This window comes from Ascaphus truei, chromosome 16 (assembly GCF_040206685.1).
Source record: "Ascaphus truei isolate aAscTru1 chromosome 16, aAscTru1.hap1, whole genome shotgun sequence".
NCBI classification, from domain to species: Eukaryota; Metazoa; Chordata; class Amphibia; order Anura; family Ascaphidae; genus Ascaphus; species Ascaphus truei.
This window is the reverse complement of record NC_134498.1, coordinates 12,062,060-12,084,892: the sequence shown is the minus strand read 5'-3', so window position 1 is coordinate 12,084,892 and position 22,833 is coordinate 12,062,060. Positions and strand designations below refer to the sequence as shown.

Sequence of the window (22,833 nt, the reverse complement as noted above, 5' to 3'; positions counted from 1 at the left end):
TGATTGTACTACCTTACACAATTTATTATCATCAGCAAAGATGGAGACTTTGCTCTCGATGCCAACCACAAAGTCATTAATAAACAAGTTAAAAAGCAGGGGTCCCAGTGCCGATCCCTTAGGTACTCCACTCACAACTTTAGCCCAACCTGAAAAAGTTCAATTTATGACAACCCTCTGTTGTCTATCCTTCAACCAGTTTTCAATCCAGGTGCAAACATTTTTACTGAGTCCAATTTGCTTATGTTCATTTTGATAATAGGCAAATGTATTTAATATCCTACTTGGTATTCAATTTGACCCACATTGGCGACAGGATGAGGAGCTAACTGCAGTTAACCAACCAATTTAAGCAAACCACCACTCCTGAGTAAAAAACAATAAAAATGCATGTTTGATAGATTAATCAATAAAGAACAAGTGAATGCATATATAATAATGTTACTTAATTTGTGCTATTGATTATCTATGAAAGCAACAATTGAAATATGCTGTGGATATATAAAAAATAAAAGGAGTATTGGATCTAAACAAAGAATAAGGCACATGGGGCACAAGATTCAGTGAGTACAAACATTATTTCTCACTTACATGTTCATGTGATCCAGCTCCAGGGATTAGTTTACCATTCAGTTGGGGGTCAGGTTGATTTACATTATGGTCTTCCAAGACATCCCCACATGTGTTTATTGGTTTTACACCCTTCATAGGAGCACAATAGGATCTTACTCCGGATGAATTATTGTGGATTTAATTCACATTTTCTTATTGCATTTATACATTGATTGCCTTTTCACCTCTTCCTGAGCTCTACTTTGGGAGGTCCTTTCCTTCATTTCCCAGTCTCCTCATAAGTTAGATTGTCCATCCCCTGTGCCGATCCCTTAGGTACTCCACTCACAACTTTAGCCCAACCTGAAAAAGTTCAATTTATGACAACCCTCTGTTATCTATCCTTCAACCAGTTTTCAATCCAGGTGCAAACATTTTTACTGAGTCCAATTTGCTTTATTTTGTACACCAACCTCTTGTGTGGAACCGTATCAAAAGCCTTTGCAAAATCTAAGTTTACCACATCAAATGCATTACCCTGGTCTAAATTCCTACTTACCTCATCAAAGAAACAAATAAGGTTAGTTTGGCATGATCTATCCTTCATAAATCCATGCTGACTATTACTAATGAATTTGTTTTCCAATAGGTATTCCTGAATATTATCCTGTAAATAAATGTTTGCACTGAAATGAATTATGTAACGCTGCAAAAAATATGTTTCTATAGCCTGCTTCCTATAACTATTTCCTTAGTAAGAATGCAAGTAAAAACCATATTCAGGTGAAGATTAAACTCATTAAACTCAGGCACATAAGTAACATGCACTAATCAATTGCGCCACTGGAGTTTAGGAATGCATTGACTTGATATGTTGTAGGATTACATAGCACATGCATGTTTTCTGGCCATTTACCCATCTATTGTAACAATACACCTAGCTATTCAACTTTAAAGTATTTTTTAGTTTAACTCTTTATAATATTTTTCATTTAGCCAATTTTAGAAAGCATCTAATTATTTTTGGTTTGTACTGTGGATGACTCCAGTACCGCATTACCCTTCGTTTGTGAGCTCTTTCTCACATAAACAATTATGAAAAAAACACTTTTAGCATATGTACATTGAATAAAACAGTGAACAGAACCGCACGAGTTCTGAACAGTTCCACCTTGGTTGCATATGTGTCCCAGTGTGTCCCAGCAGACATTAAACTAAAGCAAAAACTGAAAGGGAAACTTTCACTGTATCTATCCTAAAATAATGAACATGTGGTGTGTGCTGGTACTGCAGTACCCTTCGTGTCTCGTCCACATACTGTACACATGAAGTACAAATATAAAGTGCAATTGTTTTTTTATGAGAATAAAAAAAAACGACCACGAAGGGACTCGAACCCTCAATCTTCTGAATCGAAGTCAGACGCCTTATCCATTAGGCCACGCGGTCAACTGAAAAAAATCCCGATCTATGCTGAGAAGTATGCTTATGTTCATATTGATATAGGCAAATGTATTTAATATCCTACTTGGTATTCAATTTGACCCACATTGGTGACAGGATGAGGAGCTAACTGCAGTTAACCAACCAATTTAAGCAAACCACCACTCCTGAGTAAAAAACAATAAAAATGCAAGTTTGATAGATTAATCAATAAAGAACAAGTGAATGCATATATAATAATGTTACTTAATTTGTGCTATTGATTATCTATGAAAGCAACAATTGAAATATGCTGTGGATATATAAAAAATAAAAGGAGTATTGGATCTAAACAAAGAATAAGGCACATGGGGCACAAGATTCAGTGAGTACAAACATTATTTCTCACTTACATGTTCATGTGATCCAGCTCCAGGGATTAATTTACCAATCAGTTGGGGGTCAGGTTGATTTACATTATGGTCTTCCAAGACATCCCCACATGTGTTTATTGGTTTTACACCCTTCATAGGAGCACAATAGGATCTTACTCCGGATGAATTATTGTGGATTTAATTCACATTTGCTTATTGCATTTATACATTGGTTGCCTTTTCACCTCTTTCTGAGCACTACTTTGGGAGGTCTTTTTTGGGAGGTCTTTTCCTCCATTTCCCAGTCTGCTCATAAATTAGATTGTTCATCCCCTTTATTAATTTGGGGGCTCTTCTCTGCACTCACTCTAATTCCAGAATGTGTATTCTAAGGAGTGGTGGCCACAATTGTACGCCATATTCAAGGTGTGGTCTAACTAATGCTTTGTAAAGGGGCATAATTATGTTTACTTCCCTTCCATCCATTGCCTATTTAATGCAAGATAAGATCTTGTTTGCCTTTGCAGCTATTGCATGACTTTAGGCACTACTGCTAAGCCTGCTGTCTACAAGCACTCCTAAATCCTTCTCCATCAAGGATTCCCCCAATTTATCCCCATTTAATGTGTAAGTCGCCAGTTTATTCTTGCATCCCAAATGAATAACCTTACATTTATATGTATTAAACCTCATCTGCCATTTACCTGCCCGCGTTTCAAGTCTCTCCAAGTTCTTCTGGAGAGAAATTACATCCTGCTCTGATTGTACTACCTTACACAATTTATTATCATCAGCAAAGATGGAGACTTTGCTCTCGATGCCAATCACAAAGTCATTAATAAGCAAGTTAAAAAGCAGGGGTCCCAGTGCCGATCCCTTAGGTACTCCATTCACAACTTTAGCCAAACCTGAAAAAGTTCAATTTATGACAACCCTCTGTTGTCTATCCTTGAACCAGTTTTCAATCCAGGTGCAAACATTTTACTGAGTCCAATTTGCTTTATTTTGTACACCAACCTCTTGTGTGGAACCGTATCAAAAGCCTTTGCAAAATCTAAGTTTACCACATCAACTGCATTACCCTGGTCTAAATTCCTACTTACCTCATCAAAGAAACAAATAAGGTTAGTTTGGCATGATCTATCCTTCATAAATCCATGCTGACTATTACTAATGAATTTGTTTTCCAATAGGTATTCCTGAATATTATCCTGTAAATAAATGTTTGCACTGAAATGAATTATGTAACGCTGCAAAAAATATGTTTCTATAGCCTGCTTCCTATATCTATTTCCTTAGTAAGAATGCAAGTAAAAACCATATGCAGGTGAAGATCAAACGCATAAAACTCAGTAACATAAGTAACATGCACTAATCAATTGCACCACTGGAGTTTAGGAATGCATTGACTTGATATGTTGTAGGATTACATAGTACATGCATGTTTTCTGGCCATGTACCCATCTATTGTAACAATACACTTAGCTATTCAACTTTAAAGTATTTTTTAGTTTAACTCTTTATAATATTTTTCATTTAGCCAATTTTAGAAAGCATCTAATTATTTTTGGTTTGTACTGTGGATGACTCCAGTACCGCATTACCCATCGTTTGTGAGCTCTTTCTCACATAAACAATTATGATTTTTTTTTTTTAGCATATGTACATTGAATAACACAGTGAACAGAACAGCACGAGTTCTGAACAGTTCCACCTTGGTTGAATATGTGTCCCAGTGTGTCCCAGCAGACATTAAACTAAAGCAAAAACTGAAAGGGAAACTTTTACTGTATCTATCCTAAAATAATGAACATGTGGTGTGTGCTGGTACTGAAGTGCCCTTCGTGTCTCGTCCACATACTGTACACATGAAGTACAAATATAACGTGCAATTGTTTTTTAATGAGAATAAAAAAAAACGACCACGAAGGGACTCGAACCCTCAATCTTCTGATTCGAAGTCAGACGCCTTATCCATTAGGCCACGCGGTCAACTGAAAAAGTGCCCGATCTATGCTCAGAAGTATGCTTATGTCCATATTGATAATTGGCAAATGTATTTAATATCCTACTTGGTATTAAATTTGACCCACATTGGCGACAGAATGAGGAGCTAACTGCAGTTAACCAAACAATTTAAGCAAACCACCACTCCTGTGTGGAACTGTATCAAAAGCCTTTGCAAAATATAAGTTTACCACATCAACTGCGTTACCCTGGTCTAAATTCCTACTTACCTCATCAAAGAAACAAATAAGGTTAGTTTGGCATAATCTATCCTTCATAAATCCATGCTGACTATTACTAATGAATTTGTTTCCCAATAGGTATTCCTGAATATTATCCTTTAAATAAATGTTTGCACTGAAATGAATTATGTAACGCTGCAAAAAATATGTTTCTATAGCCTGCTTCCTATAACTATTTCCTTAGTTAGAATGCAAGTAAAATCCATATTCAGGTGAAGATCAAAAGCATAAAACTCAGCCACATAAGTAACATGCACTAATCAATTGCACCACTGGAGTTTAGGAATGCATTGACTTTATATGTTGTAGGATTACATAGTACATGCATATTTTCTGGCCATGTACCCATCTATTGTAACAATACACTTTGCTATTCAACTTTAAAGTATTTTTTAGTTTAACTCTTTATAATATTTTTCATTTAGCCAATTTTAGAAAGCATCTAATTATTTTTGGTTTGTACTGTGGATGACTCCAGTACCGCATTACCCATCGTTTGTGAGCTCTTTCTCACATAAACAATTATGATTTTTTTTTTTTAGCATATGTACATTGAATAACACAGTGAACAGAACAGCACGAGTTCTGAACAGTTCCACCTTGGTTGAATATGTGTCCCAGTGTGTCCCAGCAGACATTAAACTAAAGCAAAAACTGAAAGGGAAACTTTTACTGTATCTATCCTAAAATAATGAACATGTGGTGTGTGCTGGTACTGAAGTGCCCTTCGTGTCTCATCCACATACTGTACACATGAAGTACAAATATAACGTGCAATTGTTTTTTAATGAGAATAAAAAAAAATGACCACGAAGGGACTCGAACCCTCAATCTTCTGATTCGAAGTCAGACGCCTTATCCATTAGGCCACGCGGTCAACTGAAAAAGTGCCCGATCTATGCTCAGAAGTATGCTTATGTCCATATTGATAATTGGCAAATGTATTTAATATCCTACTTGGTATTAAATTTGACCCACATTGGCGACAGAATGAGGAGCTAACTGCAGTTAACCAAACAATTTAAGCAAACCACCACTCCTGTGTGGAACTGTATCAAAAGCCTTTGCAAAATATAAGTTTACCACATCAACTGCTTTACCCTGGTCTAAATTCCTACTTACCTCATCAAAGAAACAAATAAGGTTAGTTTGGCATGATCTATCCTTCATAAATCCATGCTGACTATTACTAATGAATTTGTTTCCCAATAGGTATTCCTGAATATTATCCTTTAAATAAATGTTTGCACTGAAATGAATTATGTAACGCTGCAAAAAATATGTTTCTATAGCCTGCTTCCTATATCTATTTCCTTAGTAAGAATGCAAGTAAAAACCATATGCAGGTGAAGATCAAACGCATAAAACTCAGTAACATAAGTAACATGCACTAATCAATTGCACCACTGGAGTTTAGGAATGCATTGACTTGATATGTTGTAGGATTACATAGTACATGCATGTTTTCTGGCCATGTACCCATCTATTGTAACAATACACTTAGCTATTCAACTTTAAAGTATTTTTTAGTTTAACTCTTTATAATATTTTTCATTTAGCCAATTTTAGAAAGCATATAATTATTTTTTGTTTGTACTGTGGATGACTCCAGTACCGCATTACCCATCGTTTGTGAGCTCTTTCTCACATAAACAATTATGATTTTTTTTTTTTAGCATATGTACATTGAATAACACAGTGAACAGAACAGCACGAGTTCTGAACAGTTCCACCTTGGTTGAATATGTGTCCCAGTGTGTCCCAGCAGACATTAAACTAAAGCAAAAACTGAAAGGGAAACTTTTACTGTATCTATCCTAAAATAATGAACATGTGGTGTGTGCTGGTACTGAAGTGCCCTTCGTGTCTCGTCCACATACTGTACACATGAAGTACAAATATAACGTGCAATTGTTTTTTAATGAGAATAAAAAAAAACGACCACGAAGGGACTCGAACCCTCAATCTTCTGATTCGAAGTCAGACGCCTTATCCATTAGGCCACGCGGTCAAATGAAAAAGTGCCCGATCTATGCTCAGAAGTATGCTTATGTCCATATTGATAATTGGCAAATGTATTTAATATCCTACTTGGTATTAAATTTGACCCACATTGGCGACAGAATGAGGAGCTAACTGCAGTTAACCAAACAATTTAAGCAAACCACCACTCCTGTGTGGAACTGTATCAAAAGCCTTTGCAAAATATAAGTTTACCACATCAACTGCGTTACCCTGGTCTAAATTCCTACTTACCTCATCAAAGAAACAAATAAGGTTAGTTTGGCATAATCTATCCTTCATAAATCCATGCTGACTATTACTAATGAATTTGTTTCCCAATAGGTATTCCTGAATATTATCCTTTAAATAAATGTTTGCACTGAAATGAATTATGTAACGCTGCAAAAAATATGTTTCTATAGCCTGCTTCCTATAACTATTTCCTTAGTTAGAATGCAAGTAAAATCCATATTCAGGTGAAGATCAAAAGCATAAAACTCAGCCACATAAGTAACATGCACTAATCAATTGCACCACTGGAGTTTAGGAATGCATTGACTTTATATGTTGTAGGATTACATAGTACATGCATATTTTCTGGCCATGTACCCATCTATTGTAACAATACACTTTGCTATTCAACTTTAAAGTATTTTTTAGTTTAACTCTTTATAATATTTTTCATTTAGCCAATTTTAGAAAGCATCTAATTATTTTTGGTTTGTACTGTGGATGACTCCAGTACCGCATTACCCATCGTTTGTGAGCTCTTTCTCACATAAACAATTATGATTTTTTTTTTTTAGCATATGTACATTGAATAACACAGTGAACAGAACAGCACGAGTTCTGAACAGTTCCACCTTGGTTGAATATGTGTCCCAGTGTGTCCCAGCAGACATTAAACTAAAGCAAAAACTGAAAGGGAAACTTTTACTGTATCTATCCTAAAATAATGAACATGTGGTGTGTGCTGGTACTGAAGTGCCCTTCGTGTCTCGTCCACATACTGTACACATGAAGTACAAATATAACGTGCAATTGTTTTTTAATGAGAATAAAAAAAAACGACCACGAAGGGACTCGAACCCTCAATCTTCTGATTCGAAGTCAGACGCCTTATCCATTAGGCCACGCGGTCAACTGAAAAAGTGCCCGATCTATGCTCAGAAGTATGCTTATGTCCATATTGATAATTGGCAAATGTATTTAATATCCTACTTGGTATTAAATTTGACCCACATTGGCGACAGAATGAGGAGCTAACTGCAGTTAACCAAACAATTTAAGCAAACCACCACTCCTGTGTGGAACTGTATCAAAAGCCTTTGCAAAATATAAGTTTACCACATCAACTGCGTTACCCTGGTCTAAATTCCTACTTACCTCATCAAAGAAACAAATAAGGTTAGTTTGGCATAATCTATCCTTCATAAATCCATGCTGACTATTACTAATGAATTTGTTTCCCAATAGGTATTCCTGAATATTATCCTTTAAATAAATGTTTGCACTGAAATGAATTATGTAACGCTGCAAAAAATATGTTTCTATAGCCTGCTTCCTATAACTATTTCCTTAGTTAGAATGCAAGTAAAATCCATATTCAGGTGAAGATCAAAAGCATAAAACTCAGCCACATAAGTAACATGCACTAATCAATTGCACCACTGGAGTTTAGGAATGCATTGACTTTATATGTTGTAGGATTACATAGTACATGCATATTTTCTGGCCATGTACCCATCTATTGTAACAATACACTTTGCTATTCAACTTTAAAGTATTTTTTAGTTTAACTCTTTATAATATTTTTCATTTAGCCAATTTTAGAAAGCATCTAATTATTTTTGGTTTGTACTGTGGATGACTCCAGTACCGCATTACCCATCGTTTGCGAGCTCTTTCTCACATAAACAATTATGAAAAAAACACTTTTAGCATATGTACATTGAATAACACAGTGAACAGAACAGCACAAGTTCTGAACAGTTCCACCTTTGTTGAATATGTGTCCCAGTGTGTCCCAGCAGACACTAAAACTAAAGCAAAAACTGAAAGGGAAAATTTCACTGTATCTATCCTAAAATAATGAACATGTGGTGTGTGCTGGTACTGCAGTGCCCTTCGTGTCTTGTCCACATACTGTACACATGAAGTACAAACATAAAGTGCAATTGTTTTTTATGAGAATAAAAAAAAAACAACCACGAAGGGACTCGAACCCTCAATCTTCTGATTCGAAGTCCGACGCCTTATCCATTAGGCCACGCGGTCAACTGAAAAAGTGCCTGATCTATGCTCTGAAGTATGCTTATGTTCATTTTGATAATAGGCATATGTATTTAATATCCTACTTGGTATTCAATTTGACCCACAATCGCGACAGGATGAGGAGCTAACTGCAGTTAACCAACCAATTTAAGCAAACCACCACTCCTGAGTAAAAAACAATAAAAATGCAAGTTTGATAGATTAATCAATAAAGAACAAGTGAATGCATATATAATAATGTTACTTAATTTGTGCTATTGATTATCTATGAAAGCAACAATTGAAATATGCTGTGGATATATAAAAAATAAAAGGAGTATTGGATCTAAACAAAGAATAAGGCACATGGGGCACAAGATTCAGTGAGTACAAACATTATTTCTCACTTACATGTTCATGTGATCCAGCTCCAGGGATTAGTTTACCAATCAGATGGGGGTCAGGTTGATTTACATTATGGTCTTCCAAGACATCCCCACATGTGTTTATTGGTTTTACACCCTTCATAGGAGCACAATAGGATCTTACTACGGATGAATTATTGTGGATTTAATTCACATTTGCTTATTGCATTTATACATTGGTTGCCTTTTCACCTCTTTCTGAGCACTACTTTGTGAGTTCTTTTTTGGGAGGTCTTTTCCTCCATTTCCCAGTCTGCTCATAAATTAGATTGTCCTTCCCCTTTATTAATTTGGGGGCTCTTCTCTGCACTCACTCTAATTCCAGAATGTGTTTTCTAAGGAGTGGTGGCCACAATTGTACGCCATATTCAAGGTGTGGTCTAACTTATGCTTTGTAAAGGGGCATAATTATGTTTACTTCCCTTCCATCCATTGCCTATTTAATGCAAGATAAGATCTTGTTTGCCTTTGCAGCTATTGCATGACTTTAGGCACTACTGCTAAGCCTGCTGTCTACAAGCACTCCTAAATCCTTCTCCATAAAGGATTCCCCCAATTTATCCCCATTTAATGTGTAAGTCGCCAGTTTATTCTTGCATCCCAAATGAATAACCTTACATTTATATGTATTAAACCTCATCTGCCATTTACCTGCCCACGTTTCCAGTCTCTCCAAGTTCTTCTGGAGAGAAATTACATCCTGCTCTGATTGTACTACCTTACACAATTTATTATCATCAGCAAAGATGGAGACTTTGCTCTCGATGCCAACCACAAAGTCATTAATAAACAAGTTAAAAAGCAGGGGTCCCAGTGCCGATCCCTTAGGTACTCCACTCACAACTTTAGCCCAACCTGAAAAAGTTCAATTTATGACAACCCTCTGTTGTCTATCCTTCAACCAGTTTTCAATCCAGGTGCAAACATTTTTACTGAGTCCAATTTGCTTATGTTCATTTTGATAATAGGCAAATGTATTTAATATCCTACTTGGTATTCAATTTGACCCACATTGGCGACAGGATGAGGAGCTAACTGCAGTTAACCAACCAATTTAAGCAAACCACCACTCCTGAGTAAAAAACAATAAAAATGCAAGTTTGATAGATTAATCAATAAAGAACAAGTGAATGCATATATAATAATGTTACTTAATTTGTGCTTTTGATTATCTATGAAAGCAACAATTGAAATATGCTATGGATATATAAAAAATAAAAGGAGTATTGGATCTAAACAAAGAATAAGGCACATGGGGCACAAGATTCAGTGAGTACAAACATTATTTCTCACTTACATGTTCATGTGATCCAGCTCCAGGGATTAGTTTACCATTCAGTTGGGGGTCAGGTTGATTTACATTATGGTCTTCCAAGACATCCCCACATGTGTTTATTGGTTTTACACCCTTCATAGGAGCACAATAGGATCTTACTCGGGATGAATTATTGTGGATTTAATTCACATTTTCTTATTGCATTTATACATTGATTGCCTTTTCACCTCTTCCTGAGCTCTACTTTGGGAGGTCCTTTCCTTCATTTCCCAGTCTCCTCATAAGTTAGATTGTCCATCCCCTGTGCTGATCCCTTAGGTACTCCACTCACAACTTTAGCCCAACCTGAAAAAGTTCAATTTATGACAACCCTCTGTTGTCTATCCTTCAACCAGTTTTCAATCCAGGTGCAAACATTTTACTGAGTCCAATTTGCTTTATTTTGTACACCAACCTCTTGTGTGGAACCGTATCAAAAGCCTTTGCAAAATCTAAGTTTACCACATCAAATGCATTATCCTGGTCTAAATTCCTACTTACCTCATCAAAGAAACAAATAAGGTTAGTTTGGCATGATCTATCCTTCATAAATCCATGCTGACTCTTACTAATAAATTTGTTTTCCAATAGGTATTCCTGAATATTATCCTTTAAATAAATGTTTGCACTGAAATGAATTATGTAACGCTGTAAAAAATATGTTTCTATAGCCTGCTTCCTATAACTATTTCCTTAGTAAGAATGCAAGTAAAAACCATATTCAGGTGAAGATTAAACTCATTAAACTCAGGCACATAAGTAACATGCACTAATCAATTGCACCACTGGAGTTTAGGAATGCATTGACTTGATATGTTGTAGGATTACATAGTACATGCATGTTTTCTGGCCATGTACCCATCTATTGTAACAATACACTTAGCTATTCAACTTTAAAGTATTTTTTAGTTTAACTCTTTATAATAGTTTTCATTTAGCCAATTTTAGAAAGCATCTAATTATTTTTGGTTTGTACTGTGGATGACTCCAGTACCACATTACCCTTCGTTTGTGAGCTCTTTCTCACATAAACAATTATGAAAAAAACACCTTTAGCATATGTACATTGAATAACACAGTGAACAGAACAGCACAATTTCTGAACAGTTCCACCTTTGTTGAATATGTGTCCCAGTGTGTCCCAGCAGACACTAAAACTAAAGCAAAAACTTAAATGGAAAATTTCACTGTATCTATCCTAAAATAATGAACATGTGGTGTGTGCTGGTACTGCAGTGCCCTTCGTGTCTCGTCCACATACTGTACACATGAAGTACAAATATAAAGTGCAATTGTTTTTTTATGAGAATAAAAAAAAATGCAAGTTTGATAGATTAATCAATAAAGAACAAGTGAATGCATATATAATAATGTTACTTAATTTGTGCTATTGATTATCTATGAAAGCAACAATTGAAATATGCTGTGGATATATAAAAAATAAAAGGAGTATTGGATCTAAACAAAGAATAAGGCACATGGGGCACAAGATTCAGTGAGTACAAACATTATTTCTCACTTACATGTTCATGTGATCCAGCTCCAGGGATTAGTTTACCAATCAGTTGGGGATCAGGTTGATTTACATTATGGTCTTCCAAGACATCCCCACATGTGTTTATTGGTTTTACACCCTTCATAGGAGCACAATAGGATCTTACTCCGGATGAATTATTGTGGATTTAATTCACATTTGCTTATTGCATTTATACATTGGTTGCCTTTTTACCTCTTTCTGAGCACTACTTTGTGAGTTCTTTTTTGGGAGGTCTTTTCCTCCATTTCCCAGTCTGCTCATAAATTAGATTGTCCTTCCCCTGTATTAATTTGGGGGCTCTTCTCTGCACTCACACTAATTCCAGAATGTGTTGTCTAAGGAGTGGTGGCCACAATTGTACGCCATATTCAAGGTGTGGTCTAACTTATGCTTTGTAAAGGGGCATAATTATGTTTACTTCCCTTCCATCCATTGCCTATTTAATGCAAGATAAGATCTTGTTTGCCTTTGCAGCTATTGCATGACTTTAGGCACTACTGCTAAGCCTGCTGTCTACAAGCACTCCTAAATCCTTCTCCATCAAGGATTCCCCCAATTTATCCCCATTTAATGTGTAAGTCGCCAGTTTATTCTTGCATCCCAAATGAATAACCTTACATTTATATGTATTAAACCTCATCTGCCATTTACCTGCCCACGTTTACCACATCAAATGCATTACCCTGGTCTAAATTCCTACTTACCTCATCAAAGAAACAAATAATAGAAAAGAAGAGAAAAAAGCAGAGCACTGCCAGGGGATAAAGAAAAAGGCTGGGGCAAAAAATGAATAAAGATTATTTATTGGGCATAATGGCCAAAAAAAACAAACACACAAGGTTAAAAAACTCTGACGCGTTTCCCGCCATGGAGGCGCTTTATCAAAGAGTACTGAGGTTCTCACAGTATCAGAATATATAGCAGTCTCTAAAGTATACGCCCTGATCTGAAACCAATGAATCAGAAGATGGTCTAATTGATTATGCAGACAGCTGTGATTTAAAGCTGTTGTAAGGGTCTTATGGTATAAGATGTTAACATGACACTAATCATCATACTGTATGAGACTGTGAGAGCCTAAATGGTTACAACAAATAACAATAAATATAAAAACAAAAACAAAAGAAGAAAAGGACTAATAGTGAACATCATAGCAACAATGTATCAAATGTGTTAATATAATAAAGATATATGTGCATGAAATATAATAAAAATAATATATATATATAATCAGATAGTGTATTGACGCTAGATAAACACTAATGAGATGTGATAGTATAAGTGAATATTCAAATAGCAATATAAACCATGTGTTTACCTAATGTATAGACATAGAGATATATAGTATAAATGCTTTATCAAAAAAATTAATTCATTAAATCTATAAATAATAAAATGTAAAAAAGTGATAATAAAATTAGTGAATAGAATTAGTCAAATCCTCAGATGTGAAATAAACAAATTGATACAGATAAATTAAAAAATGGTGATAAAAAACCCTAATAACAGAATAGTGCATATATAATATAATATAGTCACCTATGTATAGCTATGAGATAAATAATAAATACATATATAAATTTAGATCTATAATAGTTATAATAATGAAATTTATATAACGAATATAAATATATGAGAATAAAAAAAAACGACCACGAAGGGACTCGAACCCTCAATCTTCTGATTCGAAGTCAGACGCCTTATCCATTAGGCCACGCGGTCAACTGAAAAAAAGTGCCCGATCTATGCTGAGAAGTATGCTTATGTTCATATTATTATAGGCAAATGTATTTAATATCCTACTTGGTATTCAATTTGACCCACATTGGCGACAGGATGAGGAGCTAACTGCAGTTAACCAACCAATTTAAGCAAACCACCACTCCTGAGTAAAAAACAATAAAAATGCAAGTTTGATAGATTAATCAATAAAGAACAAGTGAATGCATATATAATAATGTTACTTAATTTGTGCTATTGATTATCTATGAAAGCAACAATTGAAATATGCTGTGGATATATAAAAAATAAAAGGAGTATTGGATCTAAACAAAGAATAAGGCACATGGGGCACAAGATTCAGTGAGTACAAACATTATTTCTCACTTACATGTTCATGTGATCCAGCTCCAGGGATTAGTTTACCAATCAGATGGGGGTCAGGTTGATTTACATTATGGTCTTCCAAGACATCCCCACATGTGTTTATTGGTTTTACACCCTTCATAGGAGCACAATAGGATCTTACTACGGATGAATTATTGTGGATTTAATTCACATTTGCTTATTGCATTTATACATTGGTTGCCTTTTCACCTCTTTCTGAGCACTACTTTGTGAGTTCTTTTTTGGGAGGTCTTTTCCTCCATTTCCCAGTCTGCTCATAAATTAGATTGTCCTTCCCCTTTATTAATTTGGGGGCTCTTCTCTGCACTCACTCTAATTCCAGAATGTGTTTTCTAAGGAGTGGTGGCCACAATTGTACGCCATATTCAAGGTGTGGTCTAACTTATGCTTTGTAAAGGGGCATAATTATGTTTACTTCCCTTCCATCCATTGCCTATTTAATGCAAGATAAGATCTTGTTTGCCTTTGCAGCTATTGCATGACTTTAGGCACTACTGCTAAGCCTGCTGTCTACAAGCACTCCTAAATCCTTCTCCATAAAGGATTCCCCCAATTTATCCCCATTTAATGTGTAAGTCGCCAGTTTATTCTTGCATCCCAAATGAATAACCTTACATTTATATGTATTAAACCTCATCTGCCATTTACCTGCCCACGTTTCCAGTCTCTCCAAGTTCTTCTGGAGAGAAATTACATCCTGCTCTGATTGTACTACCTTACACAATTTATTATCATCAGCAAAGATGGAGACTTTGCTCTCGATGCCAACCACAAAGTCATTAATAAACAAGTTAAAAAGCAGGGGTCCCAGTGCCGATCCCTTAGGTACTCCACTCACAACTTTAGCCCAACCTGAAAAAGTTCAATTTATGACAACCCTCTGTTGTCTATCCTTCAACCAGTTTTCAATCCAGGTGCAAACATTTTTACTGAGTCCAATTTGCTTATGTTCATTTTGATAATAGGCAAATGTATTTAATATCCTACTTGGTATTCAATTTGACCCACATTGGCGACAGGATGAGGAGCTAACTGCAGTTAACCAACCAATTTAAGCAAACCACCACTCCTGAGTAAAAAACAATAAAAATGCAAGTTTGATAGATTAATCAATAAAGAACAAGTGAATGCATATATAATAATGTTACTTAATTTGTGCTTTTGATTATCTATGAAAGCAACAATTGAAATATGCTATGCATATATAAAAAATAAAAGGAGTATTGGATCTAAACAAAGAATAAGGCACGTGGGGCACAAGATTCAGTGAGTACAAACATTATTTCTCACTTACATGTTCATGTGATCCAGCTCCAGGGATTAGTTTACCATTCAGTTGGGGGTCAGGTTGATTTACATTATGGTCTTCCAAGACATCCCCACATGTGTTTATTGGTTTTACACCCTTCATAGGAGCACAATAGGATCTTACTTGGGATGAATTATTGTGGATTTAATTCACATTTTCTTATTGCATTTATACATTGATTGCCTTTTCACCTCTTCCTGAGCTCTACTTTGGGAGGTCCTTTCCTTCATTTCCCAGTCTCCTCATAAGTTAGATTGTCCATCCCCTGTGCCGATCCCTTAGGTACTCCACTCACAACTTTAGCCCAACCTGAAAAAGTTCAATTTATGACAACCCTCTGTTGTCTATCCTTCAACCAGTTTTCAATCCAGGTGCAAACATTTTACTGAGTCCAATTTGCTTTATTTTGTACACCAACCTCTTGTGTGGAACCGTATCAAAAGCCTTTGCAAAATCTAAGTTTACCACATCAAATGCATTATCCTGGTCTAAATTCCTACTTACCTCATCAAAGAAACAAATAAGGTTAGTTTGGCATGATCTATCCTTCATAAATCCATGCTGACTCTTACTAATAAATTTGTTTTCCAATAGGTATTCCTGAATATTATCCTTTAAATAAATGTTTGCACTGAAATGAATTATGTAACGCTGTAAAAAATATGTTTCTATAGCCTGCTTCCTATAACTATTTCCTTAGTAAGAATGCAAGTAAAAACCATATTCAGGTGAAGATTAAACTCATTAAACTCAGGCACATAAGTAACATGCACTAATCAATTGCACCACTGGAGTTTAGGAATGCATTGACTTGATATGTTGTAGGATTACATAGTACATGCATGTTTTCTGGCCATGTACCCATCTATTGTAACAATACACTTAGCTATTCAACTTTAAAGTATTTTTTAGTTTAACTCTTTATAATAGTTTTCATTTAGCCAATTTTAGAAAGCATCTAATTATTTGTGGTTTGTACTGTGGATGACTCCAGTACCACATTACCCTTCGTTTGTGAGCTCTTTCTCACATAAACAATTATGAAAAAAACACCTTTAGCATATGTACATTGAATAACACAGTGAACAGAACAGCACAAGTTCTGAACAGTTCCACCTTTGTTGAATATGTGTCCCAGTGTGTCCCAGCAGACACTAAAACTAAAGCAAAAACTTAAATGGAAAATTTCACTGTATCTATCCTAAAATAATGAACATGTGGTGTGTGCTGGTACTGCAGTGCCCTTCGTGTCTCATCCACATACTGTACACATGAAGTACAAATATAAAGTGCAATTGTTTTTTTATGAGAATAAAAAAAAATGCAAGTTTGATAGATTAATCAATAAAGAACAAGTGAATGCATATATAATAATGTTACTTAATTTGTGCTATTGATTATCTATGAAAGCAACAATTGAAATATGCTGTGGATATATAAAAAATAAAAGGAGTATTGGATCTAAACAAAGAATAAGGCACATGGGGCACAAGATTCAGTGAGTACAAACATTATTTCTCACTTACATGTTCATGTGATCCAGCTCCAGGGATTAGTTTACCAATCAGTTGGGGATCAGGTTGATTTACATTATGGTCTTCCAAGACATCCCCACATGTGTTTATTGGTTTTACACCCTTCATAGGAGCACAATAGGATCTTACTCCGGATGAATTATTGTGGATTTAATTCACATTTGCTTATTGCATTTATACATTGGTTGCCTTTTTACCTCTTTCTGAGCACTACTTTGTGAGTTCTTTTTTGGGAGGTCTTTTCCTCCATTTCCCAGTCTGCTCATAAATTAGATTGTCCTTCCCCTTTATTAATTTGGGGGCTCTTCTCTGCACTCACTCTAATTCCAGAATGTGTTGTCTAAGGAGTGGTGGCCACAATTGTACGCCATATTCAAGGTGTGGTCTAACTTATGCTTTGTAAAGGGGCATAATTATGTTTACTTCCCTTCCATCCATTGCCTATTTAATGCAAGATAAGATCTTGTTTGCCTTTGCAGCTATTGCATGACTTTAGGCACTACTGCTAAGCCTGCTGTCTACAAGCACTCCTAAATCCTTCTCCATCAAGGATTCCCCCAATTTATCCCCATTTAATGTGTAAGTCGCCAGTTTATTCTTGCATCCCAAATGAATAACCTTACATTTATATGTATTAAACCTCATCTGCCATTTACCTGCCCACGTTTACCACATCAAATGCATTACCCTGGTCTAAATTCCTACTTACCTCATCAAAGAAACAAATAATAGAAAAGAAGAGAAAAAAGCGGAGCACTGCCAGGGGATAAAGAAAAAGGCTGGGGCAAAAAATGAATAAAGATTATTTATTGGGCATAATGGCCAAAAAAAACAAACACACAAGGTTAAAAAACTCTGACGCGTTTCCCGCCATGGAGGCGCTTTATCAAAGAGTACTGAGGTTCTCACAGTATCAGAATATATAGCAGTCTCTAAAGTATACGCCCTGATCTGAAACCAATGAATCAGAAGATGGTCTAATTGATTATGCAGACAGCTATGATTTAAAGCTGTTGTAAGGGTCTTATGGTATAAGATGTTAACATGACACTAATCATCATACTGTATGAGACTGTGAGAGCCTAAATGGTTACAACAAATAACAATAAATATAAAAACAAAAACAAAAGAAGAAAAGGACTAATAGTGAACATCATAGCAACAATGTATCAAATGTGTTAATATAATAAAGATATATGTGCATGAAATATAATAAAAATAATATATATATATAATCAGATAGTGTATTGACGCTAGATAAACACTAATGAGATGTGATAGTATAAGTGAATATTCAAATAGCAATATAAACCATGTGTATACCTAATGTATAGACATAGAGATATATAGTATAAATGCTTTATCAAAAAAATTAATTCATTAAATCTATAAATAATAAAATGTAAAAAAGTGATAATAAAATTAGTGAATAGAATTAGTCAAATCCTCAGATGTGAAATAAACAAATTGATACAGATAAATTAAAAAATGGTGATAAAAAACCCTAATAACAGAATAGTGCATATATAATATAATATAGTCACCTATGTATAGCTATGAGATAAATAATAAATACATATATAAATTTAGATCTATAATAGTTATAATAATGAAATTTATATAACGAATATAAATATATGAGAATAAAAAAAAACGACCACGAAGGGACTCGAACCCTCAATCTTCTGATTCGAAGTCAGACGCCTTATCCATTAGGCCACGCGGTCAACTGAAAAAAAGTGCCCGATCTATGCTCAGAAGTATGCTTATGTTCATATTGATATAGGCAAATGTATTTAATATCCTACTTGGTATTCAATTTGACCCACATTGGCGACAGGATGAGGAGCTAACTGCAGTTAACCAACCAATTTAAGCAAACCACCACTCTCTGAAGTATGCTTATGTTCATTTTGATAATAGGCAAATGTATTTAATATCCTACTTGGTATTCAATTTGACCCACATTGGCGACAGGATGAGGAGCTAACTGCAGTTAACCAACCAATTTAAGCAAACCACCACTCCTGAGTAAAAAACAATAAAAATGCATGTTTGATAGATTAATCAATAAAGAACAAGTGAATGCATATATAATAATGTTACTTCATTTGTGCTATTGATTATCTATGAAAGCAACAATTGAAATATGCTGTGGATATATAAAAAATAAAAGGAGTATTGGATCTAAACAAAGAATAAGGCACATGGGGCACAAGATTCAGTGAGTACAAACATTATTTCTCACTTACATGTTCATGTGATCCAGCTCCAGGGATTAGTTTGCCATTCAGTTGGGGGTCAGGTTGATTTACATTATGGTCTTCCAAGACATCCCCACATGTGTTTATTGGTTTTACACCCTTCATAGGAGCACAATAGGATCTTACTCCGGATGAATTATTGTGGATTTAATTCACATTTTCTTATTGCATTTATACATTGATTGCCTTTTCACCTCTTCCTGAGCTCTACTTTGGGAGGTCCTTTCCTTCATTTCCCAGTCTCCTCATAAGTTAGATTGTCCATCCCCTGTGCCGATCCCTTAGGTACTCCACTCACAACTTTAGCCCAACCTGAAAAAGTTCAATTTATGACAACCCTCTGTTATCTATCCTTCAACCAGTTTTCAATCCAGGTGCAAACATTTTTACTGAGTCCAATTTGCTTTATTTTGAACACCAACCTCTTGTGTGGAACCGTATCAAAAGCCTTTGCAAAATCTAAGTTTACCACATCAAATGCATTACCCTGGTCTAAATTCCTACTTACCTCATCAAAGAAACAAATAAGGTTAGTTTGGCATGATCTATCCTTCATAAATCCATGCTGACTATTACTAATAAATTTGTTTTCCAATAGGTATTCCTGAATATTATCCTTTAAATAAATGTTTGCACTGAAATGAATTATGTAACGCTGTAAAAAATATGTTTCTATAGCCTGCTTCCTATAACTATTTCCTTAGTAAGAATGCAAGTAAAAACCATATTCAGGTGAAGATTAAACTCATTAAACTCAGGCACATAAGTAACATGCACTAATCAATTGCACCACTGGAGTTTAGGAACGCATTGACTTGATATGTTGTAGGATTACAAAGTACATGCATGTTTTCTGGCCATGTACCCATCTATTGTAACAATACACTTAGCTATTCAACTTTAAAGTATTTTTTAGTTTAACTCTTTATAATATTTTTCATTTAGCCAATTTTAGAAAGCATCTAATTATTTGTGGTTTGTACTGTGGATGACTCCAGTACCGCATTACCCTTCGTTTGTGAGCTCTTTCTCACATAAACAATTATGAAAAAAACACCTTTAGCATATGTACATTGAATAACACAGTGAACAGAACAGCACAAGTTCTGAACAGTTCCACCTTTGTTGAATATGTGTCCCAGTGTGTCCCAGCAGACACTAAAACTAAAGCAAAAACTTAAATGGAAAATTTCACTGTATCTATCCTAAAATAATGAACATGTGGTGTGTGCTGGTACTGCAGTGCCCTTCGTGTCTCGTCCACATACTGTACACATGAAGTACAAATATAAAGTGCAATTGTTTTTTTATTAGAATAAAAAAAAATGACCACGAAGGGACTCGAACCCTCAATCTTCTGATTCGAAGCCAGACGCCTTATCCATTAGGCCACGCGGTCAACTGAAAAAAAGTGCCCGATCTATGCTGAGAAGTATGCTTATGTTCATATTATTATAGGCAAATGTATTTAATATCCTACTTGGTATTCAATTTGACCCACATTGGCGACAGGATGAGGAGCTAACTGCAGTTAACCAACCAATTTAAGCAAACCACCACTCCTGAGTAAAAACAATAAAAATGCAAGTTTGATAGATGAATCAATAAAGAACAAGTGAATGCATATATAATAATGTTACTTAATTTGTGCTTTTGATTATCTATGAAAGCAACAATTGAAATATGCTGTGGATATATAAAAAATGAAAGGAGTATTGGATCTAAACAAAGAATAAGGCACATGGGGCACAAGATTCAGTGAGTACAAACATTATTTCTCACTTACATGTTCATGTGATCCAGCTCCAGGGATTAGTTTACCAATCAGTTGGGGGTCAGGTTGATTTACAGTATGGTCTTCCAAGACATCCCCACATGTGTTTATTGGTTTTACACCCTTCATAGGAGCACAATAGGATCTTACTCCGGATGAATTATTGTGGATTTAATTCACATTTGCTTATTGCATTTATACATTGGTTGCCTTTTCACCTCTTTCTGAGCACTACTTTGGGAGGTCTTTTTTGGGAGGTCTTTTCCTCCATTTCCCAGTCTGCTCATAAATTAGATTGTCCTTCCCCTTTATTAATTTGGGGGCTCTTCTCTGCACTCACTCTAATTCCAGAATGTGTTTTCTAAGGAGTGGTGGCCACAATTGTACGCCATATTCAAGGTGTGGTCTAACTTATGCTTTGTAAAGGGGCATAATTATGTTTACTTCCCTTCCATCCATTGCCTATTTAATGCAAGATAAGATCTTGTTTGCCTTTGCAGCTATTGCATGACTTTAGGCACTACTGCTAAGCCTGCTGTCTACAAGCACTCCTAAATCCTTCTCCATCAAGGATTCCCCCAATTTATCCCCATTTAATGTGTAAGTCGCCAGTTTATTCTTGCATCCCAAATGAATAACCTTACATTTATATGTATTAAACCTCATCTGCCATTTACCTGCCCACGTTTCCAGTCTCTCCAAGTTCTTCTGGAGAGAAATTACATCCTGCTCTGATTGTACTACCTTACACAATTTATTATCATCAGCAAAAATGGAGACTTTGCTCTCGATGCCAACCACAAAGTCATTAATAAACAAGTTAAAAAGCAGGGGTCCCAGTGCCGATCCCTTAGGTACTCCACTCACAACTTTAGCCCAACCTGAAAAAGTTCAATTTATGACAACCCTCTGTTGTCTATCCTTCAACCAGTTTTCAATCCAGGTGCAAACATTTTTACTGAGTCCAATTTGCTTATGTTCATTTTGATAATAGGCAAATGTATTTAATATCCTACTTGGTATTCAATTTGACCCACATTGGCGACAGGATGAGGAGCTAACTGCAGTTAACCAACCAATTTAAGCAAACCACCACTCCTGAGTAAAAAACAATAAAAATGCAAGTTTGATAGATTAATCAATAAAGAACAAGTGAATGCATATATAATAATGTTACTTAATTTGTGCTTTTGATTATCTATGAAAGCAACAATTGAAATATGCTGTGGATATATAAAAAATGAAAGGAGTATTGGATCTAAACAAAGAATAAGGCACATGGGGCACAAGATTCAGTGAGTAAAAACATTATTTCTCACTTACATGTTCATGTGATCCAGCTTCAGGGATTAGTTTACCATTCAGTTGGGGGTCAGGTTGATTTACATTATGGTCTTCCAAGACATCCCCACATGTGTTTATTGGTTTTACACCCTTCATAGGAGCACAATAGGATCTTACTCCGGATTAATTATTGTGGATTTAATTCACATTTTCTTATTGCATTTATACATTGATTGCCTTTTCACCTCTTCCTGAGCTCTACTTTGGGAGGTCCTTTCCTTCATTTCCCAGTCTCCTCATAAGTTAGATTGTCCATCCCCTGTGCCGATCCCTTAGGTACTCCACTCACAACTTTAGCCCAACCTGAAAAAGTTCAATTTATGACAACCCTCTGTTATCTATCCTTCAA

At 35.4% G+C, this 22,833-nt stretch overlaps 9 non-coding genes across 9 annotated transcripts; all 9 read right to left on the bottom strand.

The window, feature by feature from the left end:
• Positions 1–1,928: 1,928 nt before the first annotated feature.
• On the bottom strand, positions 1,929–2,001 carry TRNAR-UCG (transfer RNA arginine (anticodon UCG)). The gene has a single exon. It is a non-coding gene; the product is annotated as a tRNA-Arg (tRNA).
• Positions 2,002–4,267: 2,266 nt separating this feature from the next.
• Positions 4,268–4,340, bottom strand: TRNAR-UCG (transfer RNA arginine (anticodon UCG)). The gene has a single exon. It is a non-coding gene; the product is annotated as a tRNA-Arg (tRNA).
• A 1,061-nt stretch (positions 4,341–5,401) lies between these two features.
• TRNAR-UCG (transfer RNA arginine (anticodon UCG)) lies at positions 5,402–5,474 on the bottom strand. The gene has a single exon. It is a non-coding gene; the product is annotated as a tRNA-Arg (tRNA).
• Positions 5,475–6,535: 1,061 nt separating this feature from the next.
• TRNAR-UCG (transfer RNA arginine (anticodon UCG)) lies at positions 6,536–6,608 on the bottom strand. The gene has a single exon. It is a non-coding gene; the product is annotated as a tRNA-Arg (tRNA).
• A 1,061-nt stretch (positions 6,609–7,669) lies between these two features.
• Positions 7,670–7,742, bottom strand: TRNAR-UCG (transfer RNA arginine (anticodon UCG)). Its single transcript has one exon. It is a non-coding gene; the product is annotated as a tRNA-Arg (tRNA).
• A 1,063-nt stretch (positions 7,743–8,805) lies between these two features.
• TRNAR-UCG (transfer RNA arginine (anticodon UCG)) lies at positions 8,806–8,878 on the bottom strand. The gene has a single exon. It is a non-coding gene; the product is annotated as a tRNA-Arg (tRNA).
• A 4,902-nt stretch (positions 8,879–13,780) lies between these two features.
• On the bottom strand, positions 13,781–13,853 carry TRNAR-UCG (transfer RNA arginine (anticodon UCG)). The gene has a single exon. It is a non-coding gene; the product is annotated as a tRNA-Arg (tRNA).
• Positions 13,854–18,756: 4,903 nt separating this feature from the next.
• Positions 18,757–18,829, bottom strand: TRNAR-UCG (transfer RNA arginine (anticodon UCG)). Its single transcript has one exon. It is a non-coding gene; the product is annotated as a tRNA-Arg (tRNA).
• A 1,863-nt stretch (positions 18,830–20,692) lies between these two features.
• On the bottom strand, positions 20,693–20,765 carry TRNAR-UCG (transfer RNA arginine (anticodon UCG)). The gene has a single exon. It is a non-coding gene; the product is annotated as a tRNA-Arg (tRNA).
• Positions 20,766–22,833: the final 2,068 nt, after the last annotated feature.